The sequence below is a fragment of the Narcine bancroftii genome, chromosome 2 (genome assembly GCF_036971445.1).
Source record: "Narcine bancroftii isolate sNarBan1 chromosome 2, sNarBan1.hap1, whole genome shotgun sequence".
NCBI lineage: Eukaryota > Metazoa > Chordata > Chondrichthyes > Torpediniformes > Narcinidae > Narcine > Narcine bancroftii.
In genome coordinates this window covers 224,545,872-224,567,234 of record NC_091470.1, presented here as the reverse complement: position 1 = coordinate 224,567,234, position 21,363 = coordinate 224,545,872, and the positions used below count along the sequence as shown (strand labels likewise).

Sequence of the window (21,363 nt, the reverse complement as noted above, 5' to 3'; positions counted from 1 at the left end):
GACCTGAAGAAAGGCTTATTTACCTCCTGTGGACGCTGCGAGACCTGCTGAGTTCTTCCAGCATTTCTGTGTTTTCCCCACAATCACAGTATCTGCAGACTTTTGTGCGATACAATGACACACTGGTGATTCTTTCACCGTCTTCCCTTCTTTAATGTTTTCCAAATAACCACCTTCACTATCAGCACCATCACTCCCTTCATTAACCTAAACAAATTCCTCAATGCATGTCCATGTAACAATTGCAGATCGGAAACAGGCCAACTTGGCTCCTCTAGTCCGCATCGATTTAAGTGAACTCCACTAGTCCCACCTCCCTGACCCCGTCCATAACCCTCCAACCCCTTCACATCCATGAACTCATCCAACCTTCTCTTAAATTACAACATTGACCCTGCTGCAACCACCTCTTCCGGAAGATCATTCCACTCAGCCACCCCTCTCTGAGTGAAGAAGCTCCCTCTTATATTACCTCTAAATTTTTGCCCCCAACCCTTAACTTATGACCCCTCGTTCCAAACTCATCTACCCTTGAGGGAAAGAGCCTATTTACATCTACTCTATCTATCCCCTTTGTAATTTTATATACCTCTATCAAATGCCCCCTCAACCTTCCACGCTCCAAAGAATAAAGACCTAGTCTACCCAATCTTTCATGTCAATGAACATTTTGTTTTACAAGCTAAATACTGGGTCGAAATATGCAGGTTGTTTCAATTAGGCTCAAATTTACATATTAGTGATTTAAAGAGTCAGACATTGTTATTTTGGATTTAGTTTGAACTTGGACTTCAACAGAATGAAAATAAAATCAAATAAATGACATCTCTTGTGGCTCATTTTGGCAGAATAAGTTTGGCTAAATAAATTAAACTGTGAGCGCACCATGTTATGAAAGAAACAAAAATGTTTGGAAAGGAAACAATAATTATAGCCAATTGATTAAGTAGCAGAGGAGAATAATATCTCTGCACAGAGCAGATAAAGTGGAAGGTTACCCTTTTTGGATTCAAGTTTCTTTTATTTTCATGTAATGAAACAGATGTAATATTACATGAGATTGCATTTAGTCTGATGTAAGGCAAAGATTCACCATCTTGTCTGGCATCCCTTACAGTCAAAAAAAAGAGAGGCAAAAGGGAGCTCTCCCATAGTCATTGAGTGCCTGTGGATTTGCCTCCAGCACTCCTGTAACCTCTGCAGCCTCACAGATTCACTTGGCAACCTGAGCTCCAGGTCCACACCTCCAACATGGTCAGGAAGACTCTCGCGCCCGAGGCCCACCTCCGGGATCCCTTCCTGCCTCAGCACTTTCTCTGATTAACGGTGAATGGCAAATAAAATTCTTAATACAATGGAACCTGAAGGATATCAGTTCCTGTCAACTTCTCCACATATCTGAAGGTAATTGGATTAGATGCAAGTCTATTTGTATAATTCAAATAATGTGACATACACATTTTATTTCTCTGAATGTTTCCTTTCTCCTTGAGGATTGTTTTTATATATGCAAAGTATTAATTTTTAATATTATTTTTACATTTAGAGATACAGCACAGTAATTCACAAGCCCATGCCACCCAAATACATCAATTGACCTACAAACCATGTACGCTTTTGGAGGGTGGGTGGAAACCAGCCTACCCAGAAAAAAAACCCACTGAGACACGGGGGAGATTGTACAAAGTCCTGACATTGACCCCCGAATCCAGGTCGCTGCGCTGCATTATTGCTATTCTAACCTGCACTGCCTTCTCTCTCTCTCTCTCTCTCTCTCTCTCCTCTTTCCCTTAATGCTATGATTCTCTGGATTCATTTAAAATGACCTAATTCCTGTTTTTGTCTTCGCTTGAGCAGAGGAACTGAGTAATTTTATGCTCAATTGTATCTCCATCCCAAAATAAACACAAGTCTTCTTCCAACTGCATAGTTTTTGGTTATGAGACCCTTGATTGATTTTCTTAACTCATGCAGAACAATCACTGGAAAATTTGCAATGGTTGTGTCATGCCCTAGTTTAACATGAGCATATGTAACATTCACTATCATATGATTTAGATTCCTTTGTGATCTAAGTGAAAAGTAGTCCCATTTGTATGAATACAATTTTTTTACATGTCTTAGAGCACAGAATGAACCATTTTTATTCTGATCTACATCAGCATTTATTTCCTGCACAAGCTACCTCCTCCTCTAATTACATCTTCCATACTTTTAGATTTCCTTTCCCTTAGTTTGGCATCAAACCTTTCCTGAGCAGCATTAAAACTATCTGCATCAACGACTTCATTGACTAGAAGACACTAGAAGAGTAGAAAGAAGCTATTCAACCCATCGAGTCTGCCCCGCCATTTCATCATGAGCTGATCCATTTTCCCACTCAGCCCCACTGCCCAGCCTTCTCCCCGTAACCTTTGATGCATCACTCATCAGGAACCTGCCACGGTTCTTGATTAGCAGCACAGTTGACGCAGCGGTTAGCACAACGCCTTTGCAGCGCCGGCGATCGGGACCAGGGTTTGAATCCTGTGCTGTCTGAAAGGAGTTTTTACATTCTCCCTATGTCGGCGTTAGTTTTCACTAGGTCCTCTTGTTTCCTTCCACTGTTCAAAACGTACCAGGGCTTGTAGGTTAATTGGGTGTAAATTGGATGGCACTGACCCCTAGATCGAAATGGCCTGTTACCATGCTGCGTGTCCAAATTTAAAATTTAAAACATCTGCCTAAAATACACCAATTGACCTGGCTTCCACAATGACCTGTGGCAACAAATTCTACAGATTTACCACCTTCTGGCTGAAGAAATTCCTCCACATCTCTGTTCTAAGCAGATGCCCTTCAATCCTGAAGATGTGCCCTCTTATCCAAGACTCTCCCACCATGGGGAAACAACCTTTCCACATCTACTCTGTCTATGCCTTTCAACGTTCAAAATGCTTCAATGAGATTCCCCACTCATTCTCCTAAATTCCAAGGAATACAGACCAAGAACTGTCAGATTCTTGCCACTTGTGTGAAGGATCACAGCATCAAACAGTGTAGAAACTAGATTTTTACCCTGCTAAATCACACTGAATATCAATCATTAATCCAACAGCAATTCCATGTAATTCTTCCTGTCTCTCATTCACTCTGCCCTTATTCTACCTCTCACCTACTCAAGTGGCAATATAGAGGGGCAAATTAACCAACCAGCTAGCCTGTCTTTTGGGATGTGGGAGGCATTCGAAGGAAAGTCATGTGGTTGGAGAGAAGGTACCAAGTTCAATTCAAGTGCACTATCTTCTGACTGTATATATACTGTTTCACCAGACGAAACAATGTTTCTCTTGTTACAAGCCCAGAGGACCCCAAAACCCAGCAGCGATAGATATTCACCAAGACAAATGGTGACTTAAAAGTTGCTTTTAATTATCTTTAAACATCAAAACAGGATCAAACTTTAACTTATTACTATTAACTTAACTAACCTAACTTAGCTCCCTTCTAATTCTAAGCACACGTGTATGTAATGTGTGAGTAAGTTCAGATAAGTTCTCTGATTCACAATCCAATCTCACTTCTCACTCCAAGTTAACTAGTTGCAGGCAATTCTTATACTGTGCACAGAATTTAACATTTATAAAGTTCACCAGGCATTGGTGCTTGAACGGTAAATGGTTACCACTCAAGAAGGTTCTTGTCATTTTTCAGAGAGAGATTTGTTGTTCCTGGACACAAACTGATCCCTTGCCGAAGAAACTTGCCCCCTCCAGGGTTCTCCAGATGATAACCTCTTTCTTTTAGGTCATCACAGAGTTCCTTTTTGTTTCCATTATTTCAAGTGAGACATTAAAGAGCCAAACCTCTCTTCTTGTATGGACCACAAGGGCTTTAACCAGGCTGAACTAAGCACACACAACATGTCTTCAAAATGAGTTTTTTCCACAATCTTGCCAGCTTGTCCTGCTCCAGTCCCAGCTGCTGCTGCTGAACTGAATTCTCTATCTTTCTCTCTCTCTCCCAGAGAAAAGCCTGTTTTACTCTCTCTGCTTGCAAAACCACATGACCCCCTTAGAATAGTAAGCTTCCCTCCGACAGCCTGTGGCTCCGAATGTAATCCTCCAAGTTTTTTTCATCTGTTGCTTTTCAAAGCAACCATCCATTAGTGAAGTCCCTTGGGGACTCTTCAAAGTTTTTGCAAAGACACTCGGAGCTGACCCTGTCTGGCTTGAGTAGAGCTCCAGTATTTTAAATGAGATCTGTTCTGAAATGTTTGTACGTGACCTACTCCTAAAAAAAAAGCAGCCACAATTTATCTCCCAAAAACATACCTATATACAATAAGAAACACAACACATTCTGTCACTCTCTGGAACACAGTGTACACACATATACAGAGTACATTTCTCACTCGGCACATAATAACCACATACTTACATAGAAATATAGTGTAAAATAAATATGTCTAAGTATTCTGGCCTACTTTACTCAGTTTATTTAATTCAAGATGCAAGGTGACAAGATTTAGGTTATAGATGCAGACTCTATTGGAGGTCAAGATTGGAGTTGTGAGGCAGCAAAACCCAGAAATTGTTTTAATTAGCTGCCTTCTAATCACACCCCATATTACGGCTAATAGGTGAAAATAGGGTTTCCTCATCCTAACACAAAAAAAACCCCTATTTAAAGGACTTTCCCTTCCCTGCACAATCTCAGTCGTGGCAGTGTCCTTTATTCCAGTCTTTCTACTACTTTAATAGCCTTTCTGGAACCTGGACAGCAGAACCAGATACAATATCCTGTGTGTGATCAAATTAAGTTTGTTATAGAGTTATCTTCATTTCCCCATGTCGGTGAGGGAACGCTGCTGGCTGGCACATTCCAGGCTGCAGGAGTGCGCGCTGAGGGACACATGGAGTTTTGGTGCAGCCAACACAAGTGGGGTGTGGGTTAAGGACCACAGTGTAGAACCTTTCTGCTGCCAGGCGTTGAGGGGCTGAGACCGAGGAGAATATCCCTAAAAAAAACAGAAAGAGCAGAAACTATCAGAGCTACAATGGCAATGGCGCTAATGAATGTGATAAAGCATAGCGATGGAAATGTCCGGATATGACACTTAGGATGTGATAAAGCTCTGCTGGGGTGTCTTTTGCAAATTATTTTTATTGTGAATAAAGTTTAATTTTTGAAAAAAATATTGCAAGTTTTGAATTTTATAGCACTAGAAAATGCCTGTTTTGTGTGAAGGAAAAGATTTGATTGTTGGCCGGTTTGCTGGTGATCTGGTGCGGGTTTCTTGGGCGTGGACCAGGGCTGCAGGGAGTGTGAGTATGCTTGCTTGACGATCTCAGTGGGGGTTGCGAATTGTCTTGACTTATCAGGCCCAGTCTTTTGTTTTTGTGAATATCTAAATCCACGAGCTGCCAAAGCCAACAGCTGGACATTTATTTCACTGTTCTGAACATTACAACCAGATTGTCAGAACAGAAATGGAAGTACAGTGGGGTTGATCATCGGGGTTTTGACTCTTGCACCAATCTATAATTAGGCGTCATGTATTTAATATAATTTGCTTGTTTTGAGGAGAAAAATCCACAAATTTCACTTTTTTTTGGAATATCTTATTTAAAATTTTACAACCACAATACATTCAATTTCACTTTGATTCTCCCCATTGTTTGAAGGTTCAGCTCTCACCATCTATTTTGTCACAGGCCAAAGTTCAGAGAACCACTGTATGTTATAACTCATTTTAATTATATCATATCATACAGTTGGCAGCCTTTCAGCCCAACATATCTATGCTGGCTCTTTGAAAGAACTATTCATTTGGTACTTCATTCCCTTTTGTCTTTTCCCTCTTTTCCATGCGTCTACCACATTCCCTTTTGCAAGTTATCATTGCATCTGCTTCCACAACCTTGTCTATAAATAAAGTGAGCCAAATCTCACCAAATTGATGAATAACTGCTGGATATTCCCTCCCCCCCCCCCCCCCCCACACCCCACCATCCACAAGCCATTTGCCATTTGTCCTGTCTTAGAAAAAATTTTACCTGAACTCCTTCATCAAAGCTCTTCATAAATTTCAACACAATTCCATCTCCCTCAAATGTCCTCTCCTCCAATGGGAATAACCCTGACATCTTTAGGCTTGCCATATGATTCTTCATACATTTATTTTCACAGATGTTTAGATACAAGAGATTAAATATTATGCCACTAACTCATTTAAAAAAGGTAATGAGGTTGATGAACCATCAATAATCACGCAAGGCTGATATTGTGAAACTATCAGGCTTTTATTAACTAAGATTGGAACAACTATCAACCTCATTGACTGATCGAAGCAAAGAGAAAGGGGAGGTCTTGGGAGGCATGTCCAACTGGCAGCAGCCAATCATAATACAACAGTGGTTTATCACATTCACCCCTCCTTTTTAAGAAGAGTCCTGTGGGGTGAGAAAATGAAACAACTATAGATAACTACATTTTACAGGTTAAGTACATTGTTGGCAACAACAGTGGCCTAGGGTAGGGGGTGGTCAGCTGCAGGCTCTGGGACCCCTGAGGTTGACGTGGCTGGGGGGGTTCTGTTGAAAGTCAGTTGTGATCAGGGAGGCCCCCGATGGAGCAAGATCTCAGATAGATAATGTGTCTTCGCGCCCATCAGGGAAAGCATATTGGGGATTTGCATGGAGAAAGCAGACCATCTTGACCAGTGGGTCACTCTTAGATTGCCTGATGTGCTTCTGTAGCAGATCTGGTCCTGGGGAGGAACACCAGGTGGGCAGTGTAGTGCCTGATACAGAATTCCTGGGGAAGGCAAACATCTGTTCATGAGGAATGTTGTTGGTGGCCATACATGAAGTGACAGGAGGGAGTGAAGTGTGGCTGAGAGGACTTCTTGCTGTTGGGAGACAGGAAGACCCCATGACCTCAATGCCAGGAGGATGGTCTTCCACACTGATGCATTCGCCCTTTCTAGTTGCCCGTTACCCCTAGGATTATAGCTGGTGGTCCTGCTCATGGTGATGCCCCTGGCCAAAAGGTACTGTTGCAGCTCATTTCTCATGAGTGATGTACCATGGACATGATGGATGAAGCCGGGGACCCAAAGAGAGTGAAGATATTCCAGAGGGTCTTGATAAATGCGGCTGAGTTCATATCTGGGCAAGGTATGGAGAAGGGGAAAATGGAGTATTTTTCAATGATTTTAATGAAGTAGACATTCTGGTTGGAGGAATGGAGGGGCCCCTTTAAATCAATGCTGAGGTGCTCAAAGGGGTGGGTAGCCTTGATCAGATGTGCTTTGTCCAGCCAGTAGAATTGGGGTTTGCTTTTGGCACAGACCTGGCAGTTTTTAGTCATTGTCCAGACTTCCTCAACAGAGTATGGTAAATTCTGAGATTTGATAAAATGGGAAAAATCAAAGTGGAGAGCCTGCAGTTTGTCCAATTGAACACGAGCACAGGTTCCTCAGGAAAGAGCATCCAGGGCCTCATTAAGTTTGCCAAACTGGAAGAGAATGTCATTATTGTAAGTGGACAGTTTGATTCTCCACCTGAGGAGATTATCATTCTTAATTTTGCCCCTTTGGTTATCATTGAACATGAATGCGAACTGTGAGGAGGGTGAACCATTTCCTGATGAGGCAGTGCCTCCAGTGGCGTACAGCCTCCACAATGGCCTGGGCCTCCTTCTCGACGGAGTAATGGCAAATTTCAGGGGTTCGTGAGAAAGAGGGGACATGTCTACCCACTTGAATGAGTGTGGCAGCCAGGGCAAAGTCAGATGCATCACTCTCAGCTTGGAATGGTGTGGACTCATCTATGGTACACATGGTTGCCTTGGCAATGTCGCCTTTCATGCTGTTGAAGGCTGCTTGGGCTTCTGCTGGCAGGGGAAACATGGTAGTTTTGACCAATGGGTGAATCTTGTCGGTATAGTTGGGGACCCATTGACTTTCCACTATAATGGGAACTGAAAAATGAGTTGTATCTCGGAATGGATTTGAATCGGAATTGTACCCCCAGGTATGGAGTCTTAAAGCAAACTTTTTAATTAAATCTTTTTTTCATCGCATATTTGATGATAGCAACTTAAAGCTTACTGAATATGTCGATCAACCTTGGCAAATCTTTCTACATTCTGGTCGATGCTTACCTTGTTAGTCAGTGTTCCTGGTTCTCGGGTCTGGGCGCAGCCATCTTGATTCTTGTGCGCATATGCGTGTCTTTGGTTGGCGCATGTACGAGCCTTCGGTGGGTTCACATATTGGAGTACGGTTAGCGCATGCGCAAGAGTTAATTGCCCTGATGATATTGAAATCTTACCTTTAACGCTCGCTCATCCATCAACCAAACTCCAATACGCAAACCCACCAGGTAGTGTTCAGAACATTAGGCAAGAAGAAGTGTTCCATTGGCGTTGACCTTGCCAACTCCTTCTTTGCTTATTTTTCCAGTTCAGAGCCTATAATCTTTTCTAACTCTGGCATTGAAGTCTCCCAAGGGAATTATATTGTCGTTGTTGGGAACAGAAGAAAGGATGTCATCAAGTTGGGCATAGAAGTTCATCTTGGTTTCATCTTCAGCATCCAGAGTTGGAGCATAGGCATGTTTTCCTTTAATGAAATGGATTCATAGTCATGAGATGTTCATTAATTCCCAATGGTTGTTCAGACAGCTTCTGAAGTAGGCTATTTTGGTTGGCAAAACTTACTCCATGGATCCTTATAACTGAGGGTAGGGTCTCACAGTAGTCTTCAGAAGAGTTTTGGTTTTAGATGGGAAACCAGGGTTATATATGAGCAGATGGGGGTGGAGCTGGGAGGCGAGGCCAGCCATCAGCACCACACCCTACCAGTGAATCCCAGTTGACTGCATTCACCCCTTCCTGCAGAATTCAGGGTCTGTGAATGAAAACAGAGAAAAAAAATCAAAAAATATAGTTATTTACAAATTTACAGATTTAAGCAGTCTGGGGGTCTGGAGATCCTGGTGGAGCACCTTAGCACCAGGGGGTCTTGGACTCCTTGGGTCTCCTGGTCCCCTTGTGAGAGAGAAGGGGCGGGCTGGGTCTCCTGCTCTACAGTGGAGGAGGATGCACTTTTCTCCTGAACCAGATCCCCCGAGGCCCTGAATGGGGTGGTGAGAATGAGCTCCGAGGCTCACAGGGCACTTGAGTCAATGGAATCTCTGTTCTGGTGGGTGTCAGGTCTCTAATGGAGACAGTGTTCGCTCTGCCATCCAGGTATTCCACATAGGATTACGTGGGATTGGCATGGAACAGCTTCACCCTTTCCACCAGGGGGTCAGTCTTGCTTCTCCTCACATGCTTCCTGTGAAGGACTGGACCAGGAGCGGCGAGCCAAATTGGGAGTGTAGTTCCCCATGCCGACCTTCTATCTAAGAGCTCGTGTGGAGTAGCATTGGTTGCGGTATGTAGAAGTGCACAGTTGGAGTGGAGCACCATAGGAAGGACTTCCTGCTAGCATGAGTCTGGAAAGCCTTTTGACTTCAGGGCCAGTTTGACAGCCTTCAAGACCGTGGTGTTCTCCTTTTCAACCTGCATGTTCCCCAGCGGTTTGTAGCTAGTAGTCCTGCTGGATGCGATGCCCCTCGCTAGCAGGTACTGATGTAGCTTGTCATTCATTATGGATTCATTATGGATGAGCCCCGGTGACTATGAATATATCTGGGATACCCGAACAGAGTGAAAATGGAGTCTAGGGCCTTCATAACTGACAAAGTGGATGTGTCTAGGCAAGGAATTACAAACAGGAAGTGGGAATACTCATCAATGACAGGGAGGAAGAAGGTGTTCCCGTTTGTAGAGGGGAGAGGTCCCTTAAAATCAACACTGAGCCGTTCGAAAGGCCTGGATGACTTGATCAGGTGCACCTTTGTGGGGCGGTAGAAGTGCGGCTTGCACTCCACGCAGACCTGACAAGACCTGGTCATTTCCCTGATGTCTTCCATGGAGTAGGGCAGATTGCGTGCCTTGACAAAATGAGCCATGCGGGTGACCCCCGGATGCAGAGCTCATTATGCAGAGACCACAGTTGGCCGGTGTGTGAAGAGGTAGAATAAGGCATCTGGAGGATAATTATGGGCTCATGGCCAATAGGTAAAGTCATAATTGTAGATGGAGAGCTGAATGTGTCCAAATGCTAGTCAGTGAGGAGCATGAATTTCCTTCCAGCCAGGTAATGTCTCCAGTGCCTTGCGGCTTCTACAATGGCTTGAGCCTCCTTTTCCAGATGGGTTCCACTCGTGGCCTTGTAATGACCATGAAAAAAATGTAACCTCCCTACCCGCCTGGTTGAGGGTAGCAGCCAGGGCTAGGCCCGAAGTGTCACTTTCCACTTGGAAAGGTACATTCTCATCCACCGCATGCATAGCAGCTTTCGCAATGAGGTTCCGGAGGTAGTTAAAACCATTTGGGCTTCAGCCAAGAGGGGGAAATTAGTGACTTTTAAGAGAGGGTGAACCCTATCATCATACTGAGAGATCCACTGGGCGTAATATGAGAAAAACTCTCAAACCCTTTGTGATCCTTGGAATGGGGAACTCTAACAGGGGGCTCATACTATTGGGATCGGGGCAAATTATGCCATTCTCCACCACATAGCCAAGAATAGCCAGCTGTTTATTCCTGAACAGGCACTTGTTAGTGTGATAAGTAAGGTTCAAGTCTTTCGCCGTGTGGAGAAAACTCTGGAGGTTGGCGTCATGGCCTTCCAAGGTGTGGCCATAGATGGTGACATTATTGAGGTAGGGGAAGGTAGCCTTCAATCCACACTCATTCACCATTCTGCCCATCTGCCTCTGGAAGAAAGAAACCCAGTTAGTGATACCTAAAGGGACCCTCTGGAATTGATAGAGATGACTGTTAGCCCCAAATGCTGTAAATGGACAATCCTCAGAATGGACTGGCAGCTCGTGATAAGCAGCTTTCAGGTCGATGGTCGAATAGACCCGATACTGCCCAATATTATTCACCATGTCCGAAATACGAGGGAATGGATATGTGTCTAGGAGTGTGTACCAGTTAATTGTTTGGCTATAGTTAATTACTAGCCTGGACTTGTTCTCCCCTTTTACCATACCACTTGCTCTCTCCACGGGCTGGTGCTAGATTCGATGATATCTTCATTGAGCAGATGTTGTGTCTCAGAGCATGAAATCTCGGTCTGCTGTTCTGTACCTCCTGCTCTTGGTAGCAATAGCTTTGCAGTCTGAGGACAGATTCAGGAAGAGAGGTGGGGGGGGGGGGTCAATATTCATTGTGAAGAGGCTTCATTTGGGTTCTGTTTTTAGCGGCCCTCCATTCCAAACTGTTACTGGGGGGGAGGGGACCAGCATACTCCAAGGTCACGTTTTTAAGGCGACACAGGAAGTCCAGACCCAACAACTTTGGAGCACACAATTTATCAAGTACATGCAGGCGAATCTTACAGAATTCCCCCCTTTAAACAACAAATTTACTATATAATGTTGTTGAATATGTATAGAGTGTGAATGAGATGCAAGGAATATGGGGTAATTGGAAGGATACATCTTTAGGTTGTACTCTTGCACAGTCCGTGAGTCTATGAAGTTTTCAGTAGGGCCCGTGTCAATTAGGCATTTAGTAGAATATTACCTTTACAGTCACGATCTTGGTGCCTGCCACATTGACCACCGCCAGTGGGCTGATATCGCCTCAAACCGTGCATCTTGGCGCCTCACAGTTTGGCGGGCAGCAACCTCCTTTGAAGAAGACCGCAGAGCCCACCTCACTGACAAAAGGCAAAGGAGGAAAAACCCAACACCCAACCCCAACCAACCAATTTTCCCCTGCAGCCGCTGCAACCGTGTCTGCCTGTCCCGCATCGGACTTGTCAGCCACAAACGAGCCTGCAGCTGACGTGGACTTTTACCCCCTCATAAATCTTCGTCCGCGAAGCCAAGCCAAAGGAAGACCTCTACAGTCACAATGGAGTTGCTGAGCTGGTGAGGTCTGTCCTGATCTAGGACCATCAAGGCTAGGACCCCAGAGACTCCATATTCCTCACTCAAGCAGCCCCCACCGTCCTGGGTTGCCCGTGGGTAAGATGGCGATGACTTTGTGGTGCGACAAGATGGCCGCCCTCCTTCCCCCTCTGATGATGATGGCGCCATATTTGAATATGAGTCACAACAAGATGGCCGCTGAGCCTTTTTGTGCCATTTCTTCACTGCCACCCTCTGTCGGTGTGTAGCGCAGAAAGTGGGTTTGGGGGAATTTGGGGCAGATGGCTTTGGGCTGAGATTGGATCCGGGAGCAGTACAGGCCATGGGCTTTCCCCAGGCTTTCACTCGCACAGCAAACCCTCGCCCAATGCCCTTTCTTGCCGGGCAATGAGATTGGGGATGCTGGCTCTTGCCGCAGAAAAAGCACTCCCTAGCGCGGAGCATTCCCTAGCATGGAAAGCGGCAGCTTCAGGGCAGGGGTAGCAGGAGCATCTGGTCCTTGCAAGTGGTCACCTGGGTGAGTGAACTCACTAACTTCGAGTTCGTTATTTTCGAGCTTGGCCTGTTGTAGCGATTTGGCCAGCTCGACGAGTCTAGCCAGTCCTTCTTATCCAACTGAAGCTGTCGCTACCTTATGTATCTCGAGCGGACCCCTACAACTAGAGTGTCCTGGATATGTTCTTCCTTATGAACACGGCCCGTAGCTGCTTCGTACCTGCATTTCTTGGCAAGCGTCCACAGGTCCAGCAGGTAAACATCGATGGTCTTTCTTGGCCGCTGGCAACATAGAGCGAGTTGATGCCTCACTAGGACCTCGTTCTGCGGCTTCAGATACCGTGCTTTCAACACCTCAATAGCAGCATCATATGTTGAGCAGTCCCTGATGACTGCATACCCTTTCATTCCTACTCTCAAAGCGAGTGTGGACCTCCTGAGTTCATTGGTGTGGAAGACATCTCTGGTCGAGTTCAGGTAGGCCTGGAAGCAGACAAGCCAGTATGTGAACTCAGCTGCGTCGGGGGACAGAGGGTCTATCAGTAGTATACCTGGCTTGAGTAGTGCTTTCATCGTTTAGGGAATAAGCTAATGAAATTGTAGTGTGAATAAAAGCTCTCACAACTGGAGGGAGAACAAATTATTTTATTAGCTTATAACTGAGGGTAGGGTCTCACGGTAGTCTTCGATAGGGTTCTGGGTTTAGGCGGGAAACCAGGGTTATATGTGAGCAGCTGGAGGTGGAAAAGCCCACTTCCTTTGGATGAAATCAAAGGTAAATACAGAGTCGAAAGCTTAATACTTTTGTCATGCTTCCATTTTCTGTTTTTTTTTGATGGAGATAAAGTCTGATAATGGTAAAATGTGGACTTTTGCTGGAATCTTAATGAGAAAGGAAAGGTTGCATTTTTGGCAACCTTGGTCCATCCACTATCTAGAGTCACAGCAGCCTTTGTTATTCCTAGAAGCGTCAGTACAGGCAGAGACCAAGGGAAATTTATAAATTTGTTGAAGGAAAAGGCTAGGGCTCTAATATTGATACCTTTGTCCCCAACGTGCATCTTAAATACAGAATACCAAGTTATTAAATTATTCTGAAAAGGAAAGTTGCTGAAAATATTCAGCAGATGAAAGGTTTTGGTTTTGTATTAAATTATTACGCGCTATGGAAATTATTACTGTAAAATATAATAACTGAGGCCAGTGGACTTAGTTGATAAGTTTTGTTGACAGGCACAACAGTCATAAATCTAAGACCAGCTGTTCACATCTTGTATGTAATCCTGTTCCTTTCACACATTGGTTTTCATTTCATTATTACTTCCTGTACTTAGCTTATTGCTTTCTGCAGTACAATGTATCCTGGGACAGAATAGTTGATGGCTAATATTACAAGTAGAAAAATGTACTGAACATAACCTACTCCCTACCCAGTCTGTGAAACACAAGGGAAAATCTGTTTCCTACAAAACAATGTTTCTGGCACGTCTTTTCCATCATGAGTTAGTTTTTGCAATGTCCAAATGTGGCAATGTTCATGGTGAATCTCAGCTTGCTTAAGACTTCAAGATCAAGATTCTTTTATTGTCATGTAATAAAACAGAAAATGTAATATTACACTAAATTTCCTTTAGCCTTCCAGGAGACAGACAAAGAGTCGCCATTAGCATTGCCCAGTGCCCCTTACAATAAGAGAAAGAGAAGCAAAAGAGATTCCCCCCAGAATCACTTAGGTTCACCTTCAGTGCTCCCACAGCCTCTGCAGCCGCACAGACTCCTGTTCGATCCATTGGCCAAACATATTCATAAAATGGAAATTCCACCCCACTTCCCTGATCACTTCTCACCTTTCCTCTCCTGTCCTCTCCATCCCATTTGTCCGTTGGTCCATATTTCTCCCCCTGCCCTTTCTTCCCTTCTCCCCAGCCTTTTAATTCAGGCACCTGCCTGCTTTTTACTCATAGCTTTTTAAAAAAATATATTTTATTTAAAGTTGAACATCACAAAACATAACAATCGTTACTACAATTTAAGACATATATAATGTGATTAAACATTTTTATATAAAAAAACCCAACTTCTGCAACCACCCAACTAATACCCTCCCTCCTCCCTTCTCCCCCAACTACAAAGAAAGAAAAAGGAGATCATTATCTAATACAAACAGTTTTAAAAGTTTTGTGGTGGTACACCACTAGCCTCCTGCAGGGGGCAACCTGTGTACCTGCAGAAGAGCGCTGGAGGACAAGGCAACACCTGGCCGGCTGTCAATCAGCTGACCTGAATGGACCAAGCCCCACCCAGTCGGCTGCCAATCAACCTCCAGGACATAAGCTACATCTGGCCCCTCAAGGACAGTCTCAGAGCCAGCACAACACTCTCACAACCAGCTCTGTGGAAGGTTATGTTGAATAAAGCCTGTAGAACAGACTTTATGTTTTGTGTGTTTACTTCTGTTCGATAGCGCACCACAACTTTAAAGGTTCTTGGCTGCAGGAGCGGAGACAACTACAGGAGCGGACCGAGACTTCACATTTTAACATCAATAGTTTTCAAGTATGGGCTCCAAACTTTAGCAAAGAAAAAAATATTAATCTCTCAAATTATATGTAATATTTTCTAAAGGAATACAAGCTTTCATTTCATTATGCCATTTTTTCATCCTTAAATTCAAATCCGATTTCCATGTAATAGCTAAACACTTTTTTAGAAACCGCCAATGATAAGTGCAAAAAATGGATACACATTCAATTTGAATCTTAAAGCTATTGATTTCATATCTCCTAGTAAAAACAACATTGGGTCAAAAGGTAAATTTATTTTTAATACCTGCTCTAAAAATAATTGAATTTGCAACCAAAAACTTTTAACCTTAGGACAAGTCCATGTTGAATGAAAGAAAGTACCTATCTCTTTTTACTTATACCTTGAAGAAGGGCTCAGGCCCGAAATGTCACTCCTATATCTTTACCTTCTATAGAGGTGTGAAACCTGCCAAGCTCCTCCAGTATTTTTGTATTTATACTGTTAACACACTTATTGGAGCTGATTCTGGGTGGTCGGTGTAAATCTATATGCTATATTTGGATATAAAATTATGTGTCTAGGATAGTTAATGGCCAGTCCCCCTGAAACAAGCACACCCTTTGCGACACATGTTATAAAACATTTTCAATAGACCAGAGTCCTAAAGGACAGCAGCTGATATCTGTTTCCCATTCCTCGTCTGAATGTGTAAAAGGCTAAATGGAGTGGTAACATGAACATTGTTTAAATCTTTTGATAGCTCTAAGAGGACAAACAGATGTATTATCTGGCTTGAAGTCCCTAACCAAATTAAAATGTTCCTGCGTGATATTAAATGAAAGTTGTAAGTTATTTTGCCTGAGTGATTATTTGGACCTATTAATGCATCTGCTTCTATAAGACATAAGAGTTGAAATATGTTATTCAGGCCATTGAGTCTGCCCCGCTATTCAGTCGTGAGGTGATCCATTTTTATACTGAGCCCCCTGCCCGGCCTTCTCCCATTACCTTTAATGCCCTGGCTAATCAAGAACCTATCAAACTCTGCCTTAAATACACCCAATGACCTGGTCCTCCACAACTGCCTGTGGCAACAAATTCCACATGGCTGAAGAAATTGCTGTGGATCTCTGTTGGAAGCGGACGTCCTGCATTCCTGACGTTGTGCCTGCATGGTGATCCATGCAAACGTTGATCAATAAACGAAGTCTGTTTTCGACGGTATCTTTCTGAGTTTGAAGCAGAATATTACTGTGTCCTCAGAGATGGTCCTTCATCTCCATATTTTGTCCTTATCATTTGACTGACTGCAAAATCTATAGTCAGAAAACAACAAGCCTTTGTTCCAGCATCAAGTGAGAAAAGGCTGGGTTAGCACCAAATATCTTAGCCAAGTCCCTCACTGGTGTCTCATGCACATCATACTAATTAAATCCCTTTAAACCAGGGAACCAGCCCCCCATCATGACCCCTAATCACGGACCACGATTTGAAACCCCCAATGCCCAACTGAGAATGATCTGACTCTTGACCAAGGCTTCAGCTCGACTGCATCTACTTCCAGCCCCTCTCCCCTGTGACCGCCACCCCCGCAGCCAGATGCAGCTGCAGTCCTAGGCATATCTCTGTGCTCTTGGCACACACACGCACACACACACACAGAGCCCTTTCTTGGTATTAGGCCATGTGTAAATTTAAGACAACAACTAATCTAACACTATAAACAACGGTACATAATTAATAAGCATTGAGTACAATTTCTGACGAGGAATGGATAAAACTTTTAAGGCGCCCAAAGAGTTTTTGGACGGAGATTGGTTTGAGTTCTGGCAAATGTAGGTGGAGTTTCCGATGCTCTGCGGTTGACAGGTCGGCATGTAGCAGGTTTGGTGGGTCAGGGAGGGTGGGTTTTCCAACTTTCCAAGTGAGAAACACAACATGAGTTGGGTGGCCAAGGTGCGAGGGTGGGATGGTGGAAGGGCTTCTCCTCTCCATTTGCTTCCCGGCCATAAAGGTGTTGGTTTTCTCCTCCAGTTCCCATCGCTTTCGGCTGCAGCAGGGAGAAGAGCAAGTGAGGAGGAGATAGACAGAGAGAGGGACTTGCCATGGCTGAGGACCCCCAGGGCTCTAGAAGTCGGTGATCCCAGCAGAGGTAGGGGGGTGGGTGGCAGCAGAGGCGACCAGGAGCAGAGCCACAAGGGAGCTAAAGGCCCCACAGTGATCGAGTGCGTCCTGTCGGTGGCGGCAAGGAGCAGCGCGGCCATTCTCAAGAAGGTGCTGGCAGCCAAGGGCTATGTCGTGGCGCGCCCCCTTTTTCCCCACCACCCCCTTGAATCTTTCCATGGCCCATTTTGGGAATGTCTGCTTTAAGGCATTGCCCTCGTCACCAATGCATTTTTGTGCTGCTGGTCTGCCTCTCCATAGAGTTGTAAAAGTGGGGCCAATATAACATGTTTGAGTCACTTCCAACATACAAGAGAAATGATATAATTTTATTTAAGCAAGCACCTTCACGTGGCTGAGATTTCTCAGAGTTTTGGAAAATTTGGATTGCAAAGATAAATTAATTTACAGAAAACAAGAATCTATTGTTTTATTTTCAGTGATGATTAAACTGCTGTGAAATTACTCTTCTTCTGTTCTCATCAGTGTAATGAAAAGTAACCTGGCCAAGCAATAATAGTGTAAGATGGAGACTCTTGTCACAGAGATGCATTCCATTGACAAAATGAGCAGAATTCAGCACCTCGGAGACACAAAAGCTACAGATACTGGAACCTCAAGCAGGCCAAGAATTGTTGGAGGAACTCAGCCGGACAGACAACATCCATGGGTAGAAATGTCAGTCAACGTTTTGGGTCTGAACCTTTTATCAAGATTAAGACACATATAATTACAAGGACGGCACAACGGCCATAGCGATTAGCGCAACACCTTTACAGCGCCTGCGGTCGGGACTGGGATTAGAATCCCACGCTGTCTGTAAGGAGTTTGTATGCTCTCCCCATGTCTGCGTGTGTTTTCCCTGGTGGGGGGGGGAACATTCTGGTTTCCTCCCACCCTTCGAAATGTACTAGGGGTGCAGGTCAATTGGGTGTAAATTGGGCGGCACTGGCTTGAGAGCCAAAAGGGCCTGTTTACCGTGCTGTATATCTAAATTTAAATTTAAACAGGGGGAAGAGAGCAGAGGTGATATTGAACAGAAGGCATGAAAGGCAGAGAGACAGCAAAATGGAGAAACCATTTGGAAAGGGGAGAGAAGAGGTTAGAAAGAGAGAGGGAGTGTATGTGTGTGAGAGAGACATAAGGCTCTTTCAGGTGGCCAGAATACCCTGAGGTAAAGCCACATATTCTACCCTTAATCGGCTTGAAAGAGCAGGAGGCGCCTCCAAGGCGCACTTTCAAACCCTCCTCCGGGAGGCATAATCGCCGGAGCACTGAAATCCCCCGAGGCATCTGAATGCAACTGCCTGAAAGCTACAGTGGACAGGAGCTAGATTGCACTCTGAGGCTTTCAGGGCTGCCACCTGAATGACAGTTCCAAAGCTCTGCGTCCACTTCCGCAGGCGTATTCTTGGCGGAGAATGCACCTGAAAGCGGCTAGACGGATTTTGCTGTCAGAATGGTTAGGGATGTTAAACTCATTGGATACAGATTTACACCAACCAACGGCAGTGATTACCCAATCTGCATTTAGGCACATAAAGGCTTCTCATAAAAATTTCTTGTCCCAGAGTGTTTCTCCGGTTGGCAATCAGTTCCCTGGAGAGGTAATAGTGTGCAAATGAAGCACATCATCCTGAAGGGATTCCTCCATAAGATGTTAGTTGCTGTCATGTTTCTGGACATTTCCTGCCATACAGTCATTAACATTGTAATGGCATTCACAGCATTAATCTCCTTGTTTCATGATGTTGCTACATTTCCATACTAATTGCCCATTAAACTTCCCTCAGCTCGACAGGTTTCTTGATGATAAAGGTGGGTATCCTTTTAATAATGTGATACTAATGACTGCAAGTTAAGTCCTCTGATGCAGAAAATGAAGTTTTTTTCTGGTAGTTAATAATTGGAAATTTAATTTTTTTTCCGCAATACACAACAAAAGTGCTGGAGAAACTCAGCAGGCAAAAGAAGGAAAGGGTTACCCATGTTTCGCGCCTGAACACTTCGTCAAGGTCAGAGTAAACAGGAACGTAAAGGGGAGGGAGAAAGTCTGTGTAAAAGGTCCTGAAGGTCAAATATCGTTCCACTATTTTACCTCCTGAACCCCGAGAGAATTTCACAGATGCCTGGGGTCTAAACACAATGCAAGCATTCAGCAGAAAAATGGGACATTATTGATGACACGCGACGCTATACATCACATGTAGGTTATACGTCACAGTCGACGTCGACACGGGGGCGTCCCACGTCGACGGAAAATAATGCACCTGAGGAATTGAATGTAAACGCGCTGTGAGATCTGAATTTTTGGCATTTTGGTTGTTCCAGTGGCAAAAATACGTCAGTTATATGTAAAAAATACATATTCGTTAGCAAATGTCTTCAAACAGATTTATTGCTCAGGTTTCTTCAGCTTTCAGGAACTTTCAGACTGAGCAGGGTTTTATGAGAACGAGACTCTGTTCCAGTATCTGTAGCTTTTGTGTCTCCGAGGTGCTGAATTCTGTTCATCTTGTCAATGGAATGCATCTCTGTGACAAGAGTCTCCATCTTACACTATTATTGCTTGGCCAGGTTACTTTTTTATTACACTGATGAGAACAGAAGAAGAGTAAGGGAGAAATGGAGAGGAAGGAGGAAGAGGCCGGAGGAAAAGCATAGGCTAACAGGTAAGAGGTCATAGGTGGCGGTCAGAATATTATTAAAAAATAATAATAGTGTATGAAAAGTAAGGCAGTCTTTGGTTCATTGATTATTCAGGAATCTGATGGCAGCGGGGAAGAAGCTGCCCTGATTGTTCTGCTGAGGCCTCAGCTTTAGGCTCCTGTACTTTTTCCCAATGGTGGCAGAGTGTGGAGGGCATGGCCTGGGTGGTGGTGGTGGTGGTGGGTCTTTGAGGATAGAGGCTGCTTTTCTAAGACACCGCCTCATGTAGATGTCCTTGATGGAGATTTTTAAAAATCCAGCTAAGTTCCTGCAGCCAAGGCGTCTATAGCAATCTTATATTTAGCAGCAAAATGAAAGTAGATGTTCCCTACCTCTATTCTTGACCTTCCCAAGCTAGTCTGAAATCTGTAAAAACACACAGAAATGCTGGAGGAACTCAGCCAGTCTCGAAGCATCAACAGGAGGAAAATATATATAACCAATGTTTCGGGTCTGAGTCCTTCTTCTACTTATGTTCTTCTTCTACTTTTCTCTTGAGGAACCTCCTGCTCTCTTTACGCTCCTGAATGTTGCATGGTAGCGTGGATGGTCTGACTGAGTTTACTGGAAGGACAAGCCTAACCCATGAACAGATTGGCAAGAGGAATCACCATCTGAATTAAGTGGCAATCTGATAATACTTGAAAATCTCAGTGTTTTGCAATATGCTCTCTTTTGTACATATGCAGAACATTCTTTATTATTTGTAACATTTGTGATAAAGGTTAGTTTGGAAAAAAAAAGAGGGTCTCAGGCCTGTATCGAGGGTGATACATCTTGATCTCCTATGGATGCTGCGAGACCAGCTGAGTTCCTCCAGCATTCTGTGTGTTTTTCCTACAATCACCTCGTCTGCAGACCTCCATGTTTCACTCTTGTCTGGAATCTGGCTTCACTAATGTAGCTGCATGGTTTCCTTTCTATCCATGCCTCTACAACGGCAATGCATTCATGATATCCAACTCTGTATGGCTTTGCAGAGCAATTTTTCTGCCATTCTGTGCCATTACTGCAGCTGTAGCAATGCCGCAATCAAGCTTCTCTTTTCCATTTCCTTGCCACGTTAGTGTGTGTGGTATTCTGCATTTATCCATCTATAATAGTCATCTAAAATCCTTTGGCTTTATGAATTAGCTAATGAAATTCATTAAATTACCCAAATGAACAAAATGGCTAAACTGAGGGTCTTTTGGAGACTTTTAATATTGAAGTTTATTTTTCAATTTTTGGGGGGGGCGATTTCAATGGCACAGATTATCACTGCAAGAGCACCATGGAATAAAGAAATTTTTATTTTAAATTTTTCACGTTACTTCTGTAAATGCAACCAAAATTACTGGAAATAATGCACGAGTTGTCCTCTATCATAAGTATTGTGCAGCCAGTTCAAATATCAGAGATGAGCTGGAATCTCAGTTGGAGGCCACTTTTTAAATTTAAAATAGAGTCTCGTTCTCATAAAACCCTGCTCAGTCTTAAAGTTCCTGAA

General features: G+C 43.9%; 1 long non-coding RNA gene across 2 annotated transcripts in view; it reads right to left on the bottom strand.

Annotated features, from left to right (window-relative positions):
- Positions 1 to 21,363, bottom strand: part of LOC138755098 (uncharacterized) — a 95,399-nt gene that overhangs the window by 51,541 nt on the left and 22,495 nt on the right. The window contains exons 2-4 of one of the 2 annotated variants that reach the window (XR_011352025.1): positions 12,697 to 12,959; positions 8,149 to 8,896; positions 742 to 4,999 (exon numbers count right to left, since the gene is read on the bottom strand). This is a non-coding gene — a long non-coding RNA (uncharacterized lncRNA). Of the gene's footprint in view, positions 1 to 741; positions 5,000 to 8,148; positions 8,897 to 12,696; positions 12,960 to 21,363 lie in introns of those variants that run through there. The other variant, XR_011352024.1, reaches the window with a different exon arrangement.